We start from the raw sequence: 8,327 nt of genomic DNA, 5'->3' as shown, positions 1-8,327 counted from the left end.
ATGTAAAACATGAATTAATTAGAAACATGTAAATAATTTCATATGAGGCTTGAGAAGCCTGTTTCATACATGGTTGTGATGAGATGGGCATGAGAGCCTAGGTCACCTCCTTGAAAATTATGTATCTTGTACTTTATGATTTTTGATTTGACATTGCTTCATATAGAGGTGTAATATGTACTCATATATTGATGATCTCAATTATTTCTTACTAATTTCAAAATTGAGTTATTTATTTGATTTTGTGATATAACTTTAGGTTATATACCTTACATTTGGTATTAGAGCTTTCAGGTCAACACTAGAGCCTTGAGTTTACTTTGTTGAGCTGTGATGAATCTTGATCATGGAACCCTTCAGTCAAATAGTGCTTAGCACATGTTGTGTAAGTCTTAGTTGTATGAGTCAATATTTCAATAAGTTTGGATCAACTTAAGTAGTGAGGGATTGAGCCTCCTAGATGTTGCTACACCTAACAAGAAGAGAAGGTGTACCTTACTTGAAATCCTTATGATTATATGCATGTAATGTGTGATGATATGGGCATGACGCCTAGGTCACACAATTTGGATGGGTTATGTTGTGGCCTTGTTCTATCTAGCACAATATGTTTGAGAAGTTATTGGTTGTAGATGATTAGTTAGACCCTCGTGTGTGTTGAGGAGTGCCCTCTAGGGTAATGGTCTCCTTGATGTTTGGACCTTGTTTAGCATTGATTTTTAGTGGCCTTTGAGTGGCCCTATTTCTCTTGTGTGCCTCTTGGATGGTGTGGTTGATGAATTTGTTTGATTTGATTTAACTTGAATGTCTATTTATTGGCTCCTAATTGAGCATTATAAATTGCATGGTGTGAGTTGCATTTAAATATAAAAGATATTAAATTAATTAATGTTCATGATATGTTAACATTGTTTTACTTGTAATGAGTCCTTTGTACATCATTTTCTGTAAGAATGCATAAGTGCATATGTGAAGTTTTCATAATAGATCATTTGGGTCAATGACTTATATCTTTGAATTGCATTATATATTGTATTCATGTGAGAACCTGTGTGGCTATTTCTTGGAGGCATTGTAAAGAAGTCTACCTATATCATGTGTATCCTACAATTGTGGTTCGTGGTTTTCTGTTGACCCTTGTAATGCCCCGCTAGGAACCCCAAAGGAATAACCACACAACTAAGCAACTAAGGGTGAAATAATTTTTATTTTAAAAGTTAAATTCACATTAAGTGCTTTAATTACTACATTGCACAATAATAACACAAGCAAAAGACTAACACAAGAATTCCTAAAGGGTTACCAACGAAGAATTAAACAAAAGGTCAAATTTCCTAATAAAGATTAATCCAATTAACCATCATTTACTCATTGAACATAATAAACCATATACATATAACAAATATCATCATTTAAAGATTGAAGTATTACAATATAATTTTCTCTTCAATAAAGCATTTGCACAAAGCATATGGATAATTGATAAAATAACATCAAAAACTCAAGATTACATTTTCATAAAATACATGGCTTCCAATAATACATATAAAGTTTACACCTTTACCAAATATGAGGTTACATAAATCCATTGATACAAATGACCACATGGGTCTCTAAAGTACAATAATCTCCAACATGAGATGATGCATGAATCACAAACTATAGGAACACCTGCGAAGACAATCCTCACATAAAGGCACACACAAAAGCATCTAATGGGAAGTGGCACTACATCCCGACCATGTGATCCCAAAATAGAATCACCCCACCGTGCTAGGAGATAGTAGAAGACCCTCAAGCAAGCATAAGCAAGACATGGATGACAATACAAGAGTGAATCCACAATACTCCAGGTGAACTCAACATCACAAGACACTAGTGACCCTAAAGAGAGAGTGTCATCGCATAGCTTATGATGGTTACCCTAGGTAGGCCTCCATAGGTCCCAACCCCCATCCTGGGTTATCCTGGTAACCTTTCCCAAACCCCCGGTTCCATCTAAGTCTCATGCAGACCCTACCAACCCTTTGTGAAGACAAGGTGGTCGGTTTGCCATTCCAAGCCTTCCCACTACATCTTGAGCCTATACGAGCATTCAACCATGCGCGAGGTACAATATCTTAATTAATGTTATAAACTAACCACCCCCTAATCAATTATTAGGTTATCACTTATTATTTGACTTTCAAGAGGTTATCCTACCAACCACTTCGGGCGCGACCCCCACTCGAAAGCCACTCTCTCATAGGACACTAAACAAACATGGTCGCTCTACGAGGACCCTATGGCGAAATTGACATCCATAACACCACTACAACCATATAGGTGACCAAAAAACATAGACTTACTAACCCTCGGTTAACCATAAGGAATAAGCACAATATGGTTAAAACAATGAGGTCATAAATACAACACCTGATCAAGAGGTACAAAATACACCACAACAGGATGACTGAACATAGGCAAGAAATTGCAACAAAGTAAACCCCTTGCAAGAAATGCTAAATTCACTAAGACCAAACTTAGACAATCTTTGAGAATAACAACATCATATACACTTGCAAATTCATCGATTAAAATTTAATAAAACATCACCATAATGATTAAGAGAAATTCAAGTCATTATTGAACTAATAAGGCTAGAAATCTAACTAATCATAAGAAAATCAATTTACCTCTTTCAATTTGAACAAGCAACAATCATAATCATTTTAATGAATAAAACACCTCACATTTATAATACATCATCCTAAAGACGTCATTCAATTTTTTTTATATTCCAATACAATACTCCTAATAAAATAATAAAAAATCATATTAAATATATATAAAAATCTAACCTATGAATTATATTAAAATATTTAATCTACTTCCAGAATAAATCTAATTTACCAAATAGACTGCATAAAACTAATGCCTTGATAAAAAATTAAATATAAATAAATAAATATATATATATTTATATATATAAACATTAATAAAATAATATTGAAAATGAAAACATGAATTTATAACCACGCTGTTATAAAACAGTGAACAATTTTTCATTTTAAAACAACGAACACAACCTTGATTTTTCAGCGAACACATTTTTATTGAAGCGATGGGGATTGTTTTTATTTGGGGTGAATGCTCTCTTTAGTAGCGCTTCTACCATACGGTAGCAGACACTACCCTTTGGTAGTGCTGCTACCATACGATAGCAGTCACTACCTCTTAGTAGCAGTCACTACCCTTTGGTAGTGCTGCTACCATACGATAGCAGTCACTACCAAATGGTAGCACTACTACCATAGGGTAGGAGCCACTACCAAGCGGTAGTGTTGCTACCCTATGGTAGTAGATTCTACCATCCCACGTGGTGGGTTATACCCTACCACGTGGGGGTTATATTATTTATTTATTTATTTTTTAAAATTTATTTAAAATAAAACCATTCATATTCTGCACATAATCAATGGTAAAAAGAATAATAGTGAACATAATTTTTTTTTTCTTTTTTACCCTTTTTTTTTCAATGAAATTTTCAATAAAGATTTTTGTTTATAAATTAAAGCATAAAAGACCCAAATCCAAAGATCTTGGGCAAAAATTCAAAAGAATTTTAAGTAAATAGAGGGGATTTGATTAATTTCTTCATTTCTTCACACATAGGAAAGAAAATCTTTGAATCAAACAAAGAGGGAAAATTGACAAAATTTTGCCAGCATAACCCCCCCAATTTCAAACAAATAAAAACTTGTAATCAATCAGAAAATAAAATCTATTCCTTACTACTCAAATTGAGAAGATTAATCAAAAAGTAAATTTTACAAAAACTTGAAAGCACACAGCCAACAAGATATTGGACAATTTCTTCAACAAAAAACACATTGATTTAGGATTTGATAAAATTCAAGAGCAAAGTACTCTATTTCCAAACCAAACTTTCAAACAAGAATTTCCAATAAGTTTAGCAATTTTTCAATCACACACACAGGAAAAAGATCAAAACATTAAAAATTTTATTGCTACAAAAGAGAGAAATCTACCCAACTTGAAAAGAAATCCAGGAAGAAAATTGTAGAAGAGCTAGGAAGAAAATTGTAGAAGAGCTTCAATCCTGCATACCAATTCCAAAATCTAGATTCCTCCTTCCAAATGGTTTCCAAGTTTTGGTTTTCAAAAGTGCCTCTTTCCCTTCACATGAACTCACAGGTAATATAGGAAAAATATTTTCAACCTAAACTTTTAGGTTAAAAGTTTCCTCAACCAATAGAAATAAAATATTTAAAAAATAACAAAATCTAATTTCCCTTTTTCCATGACACAATTCTTTTTAAACAAAAATAAAATCTAAAAGCTAACTAAAAGGTCAATGGAAATGCTTTTTAGTTATTTTCTTTTCCCATAAGAATTTAACTCAACATTTGCACTAAAATTCAAATAGCATAGCATTTAACTTATTTCTTTTTCAAATAATTTAATACAACTTTTTTCACAATATAACATGCAATTTAACCATTTAATTTAACAACTCCATTATTAAATTAAATCAATAAACTCAAGGGCATATTAATTAAATTAAATTACGCCACACAAAATAACACAATTCACTCAAATTTAAATCTATTCAAATAATTGGAAGCACACAAAATGAGAAAAGACCATATGACGACTCACAAAACGAAAATGCCAAAGCACTATGACTCGCATACCGGTCAAATGGGAAAAGACGACCGACTGACAACACTCACACGAGTGTAACTGTTGGTCAATTTAGGGTCCAACAACTATCTCCTCCACTCCCATCGGACAAATAAGGCACGCTCAGACCTGTGAAACCAGGTGGAGTTGATACCTCGTACCTACCTGGTACTTGTACCTGCAATGTCCTGCATCAAAAAATCACATGTGCATATAGACAAATATATAAACAGACACAACATGCACACCGATGAAGGAGAATCGTGACATTCCCTGTCTCACTAGAGTGAGTGAAGGAAAATCATCCCCTCACATCCCATACACTTGCAAACACGAAACATGTAAATAACGCATCACACATATTAAGTAAATGTCAATCCATGACAGTAATCCATAAAATCACATTTAACATAAATAAGGAAATACTGTATGAAAACATACACTACGAATCAAATTAAAGCATGTAATAACATCACATAAATTCTGAATCAAATATAGCAATAATGTGTACACTGAATAGTCAAATAATGTCAAACAATAGTCTAAAAAAAAACCAAATTGAGAAGGGGTACTACAAACCTACCTTACATAGTGGGTGTAATTGAGTTGATAACGTACAACCTGCCTCATGATCTGGTATCATGTTGATGTGGCTTGTGCCTTCATTGTTTTGTCTTTGTTAAGTATGGGGATATCATTACATTATAGCTTATGATAGTGATTCATGGTGTAAATTAATGCATGTTCCTTGAGCAAATAGTCTCTTCATAGTTGAATGCATGTGTTCCCTGCATAAATGAATGTGTAAAGTACCCTTGTATTGGAATATTAGTGTAAATTGCTTGGCCATGTTTTGTTAACATGTAATAGAAGTGATCATGTCCTTATGATCATAATATTCTTGGTGCATGTGACGCTCTAAGCAAGTCTAACCCTTGCATTGGGTGTATGTCATGTGGATGTAGTAGAATTCCCCCTTCATATGTTTCCTTGCATAGCAAAGTGATTGTGTCACATTAAAATGTAAATTTTTGCAAGTTGAGTTGAGTGCATGGTTGCATGTGTTGATTATTAATTGTTGCATGGTATTGGAGTTGTAGATGACACATTTTTGTAGTGCAATTGGATATGTTCTCTAATGCTCCTTGGATGTTGTATTCTCAGGTTTTGTGTAGAGTTTACTCCCTTAGATGTGAATAATTTTAGTCACTTAATTATGTGAAAGTGTTTCAAGATTGATGATTTATTTTGGTTATTGAGAAAAATGTTTCTTGTGTTGTAAAGACTAGCATTGTATTTTGATTTTTCTTATACCTGGTCTAATCACCAAACTCCTCTATCTTTCTATTTTGTGACCCTCGTCACACTTGAGTTATTGCTAAAGTTGTTGGTATTTTTATGATTTATTGTTGAATTTGACAATTCTCTCTCCTAGGTTTTTCTTTTAAATCTCTTGGAGGCTATTCCAAATTTTTGACATTGTTGGTTCTATGTTGTGTTAAGTGTTGTTCTCTATCATGTTCAATATGAATGCTGATATAATTTTCAAGGGCGTAGATTGCGAAGAACATACCAATCCTATACTTGTATTATCATCATGATTAAAATATGCCTTAAATCTTACAAAATGTTTGATTTGGAATAGTATATATGTTGTTGTGAATGTTGATGTTGTCATATGCATTGCATAGATAATCATGAGATAGTATAAATTCCCCACATGGTTGACATTAAATGCCATGTGCTTATATCTTGAATTCAATATATTAATGTTTTTGGGTCACATTTGAGTCTCTATATGAATATGATGCAATGTGATCAGATGGGCATAATGCCTAGGTCACATTTATAGCAAGATGGATCCACTAACTTTTTAGGTTATTGCAAGTATGCATGGATTGATATAGCTTGCAATCTTGTTTCATTTCTTATTTTATCAACTCTTATTACTCAGCTGGGTATTGAGCTTGATCTCATGTGATTAGTCTATCTTAGCTCTAAGTTTGTCCATTTTCCTTGTTGCGTAATAAGTCCATGTTATCCTTTTAGATAACAAAGTTGTCATGGTATAAAATATTTTGAGGCCTTTCGACCAAATTGCACATATCCTCCTGTCTTAGCTATTGTGAATCCACTATTTTGTAAATCATGATAGCCTCTTGTCAACACAAGGTGCCTGCTTATTCGTATTTTCCCATAATTTCATGCATGTATTCAAGGTGTGGATGAAATCCCCCACCTTAGATGTACATCTATATGTTGGAAAAGGTAATATGTTTAATTTTGCACAAATTGCCTATTCATTTTGGATTATTTAAATATTAAGATAGATATTAAGGAGAATTAAACGTGATTTGTATTGTTTTGTATTCTTGAATAACTACCCATTAGAGTATTTGGGTCATAGGCAAGGAAATATGAAATAATGTTTTGTCACCTATTATATCTTAAAATCAAGTCTAAGGGAGTGAAATCATGATTTTATAACTTATACAACCTTAGGTACCTTATTTATCTCCTTGCATGTAATGAGGAAAGTAAAGGTTGACCTATGGTACTATACTATATATATATATATATATATAACAAATATTCTAAGACAATATTATATTGATACCATGCGAGATTTTGCCAAGATCAAGAGCTCAATGAAAAGTACAAAATAGAGACAAAATATAGGACAAGAATAAACTGTATTCTCATCAATAGATAAATGATCAATAGTTGATTCTTACAATGAAGATGAGCCTGTATATATAGGAAAGACAATATGGATATGTGAGCAAACAAACATGACATGTGGCTTAATAAGAAACAAGGGTAGGTAGGAAATAGGTGTGGTAGGTAGGAGAAACAATAAAACATTTCACATGAGATTATCACTCCACAATAAGTGGATATGATAGAGTAGTAAAAAGATCACACCATAAAAGGTGGAAATTCTCCTGCACACACTATCCCAATGTGGTTCAAACACCCAAGTGTCTCATACCCAAACTACTATGAAATGCATTATCCTAAGTAAACTTAAGTAAGGTGTAATAATGTCCATGATGAATAATTATTTACACCAACAGCTGGACAAGGTTCTCTTATCATTGAATAATATGAAACATATCATGACTTGAAGATGGTGAAAGCGGTATTGCTAGCAAAGGTTATCCCAATTTGTAACCTAAGGTGAATTTTGGTAGGAAGTTGGATATTGTATATGAATTCATGTTTTTTATTAAGGCAAAAACAGATTTTTAAGGAACCCAAAACCCTTAACAACCAGATTTTGAATGGATTTGGAACCCTCAACCAAAAAGTTGTCCTAACAAAAGGAACATGAAATCACCAAACAACCATGGGTAATAAAGGCACCCATAGCCAAAAACATGGGTTTTAAAAATAGGCTCGCACAACCTAAAACAAAAGCTACAAAAAGAACAACCAACAGCTAGCCTAAAACCAACCCCCAACCAAGAATCATCAAGATTTACATTTCACGCTACTCTCGTGGGAGCAGAGAGTCATGTCAAAAGAAGGCTTAGATAACTTAGCTTTCGTACTCTTGACAAAAATCCAACCCTCTTCTACTTGCGCTGCCTTATTATGCCAATCCAACGAAAGACCACAATTATCCTGAGAATGAATGC

This window comes from Cryptomeria japonica, chromosome 4 (genome assembly GCF_030272615.1).
Source record: "Cryptomeria japonica chromosome 4, Sugi_1.0, whole genome shotgun sequence".
Classification (NCBI taxonomy): domain Eukaryota; kingdom Viridiplantae; phylum Streptophyta; class Pinopsida; order Cupressales; family Cupressaceae; genus Cryptomeria; species Cryptomeria japonica.
This window is presented reverse-complemented; position numbering follows the sequence as displayed.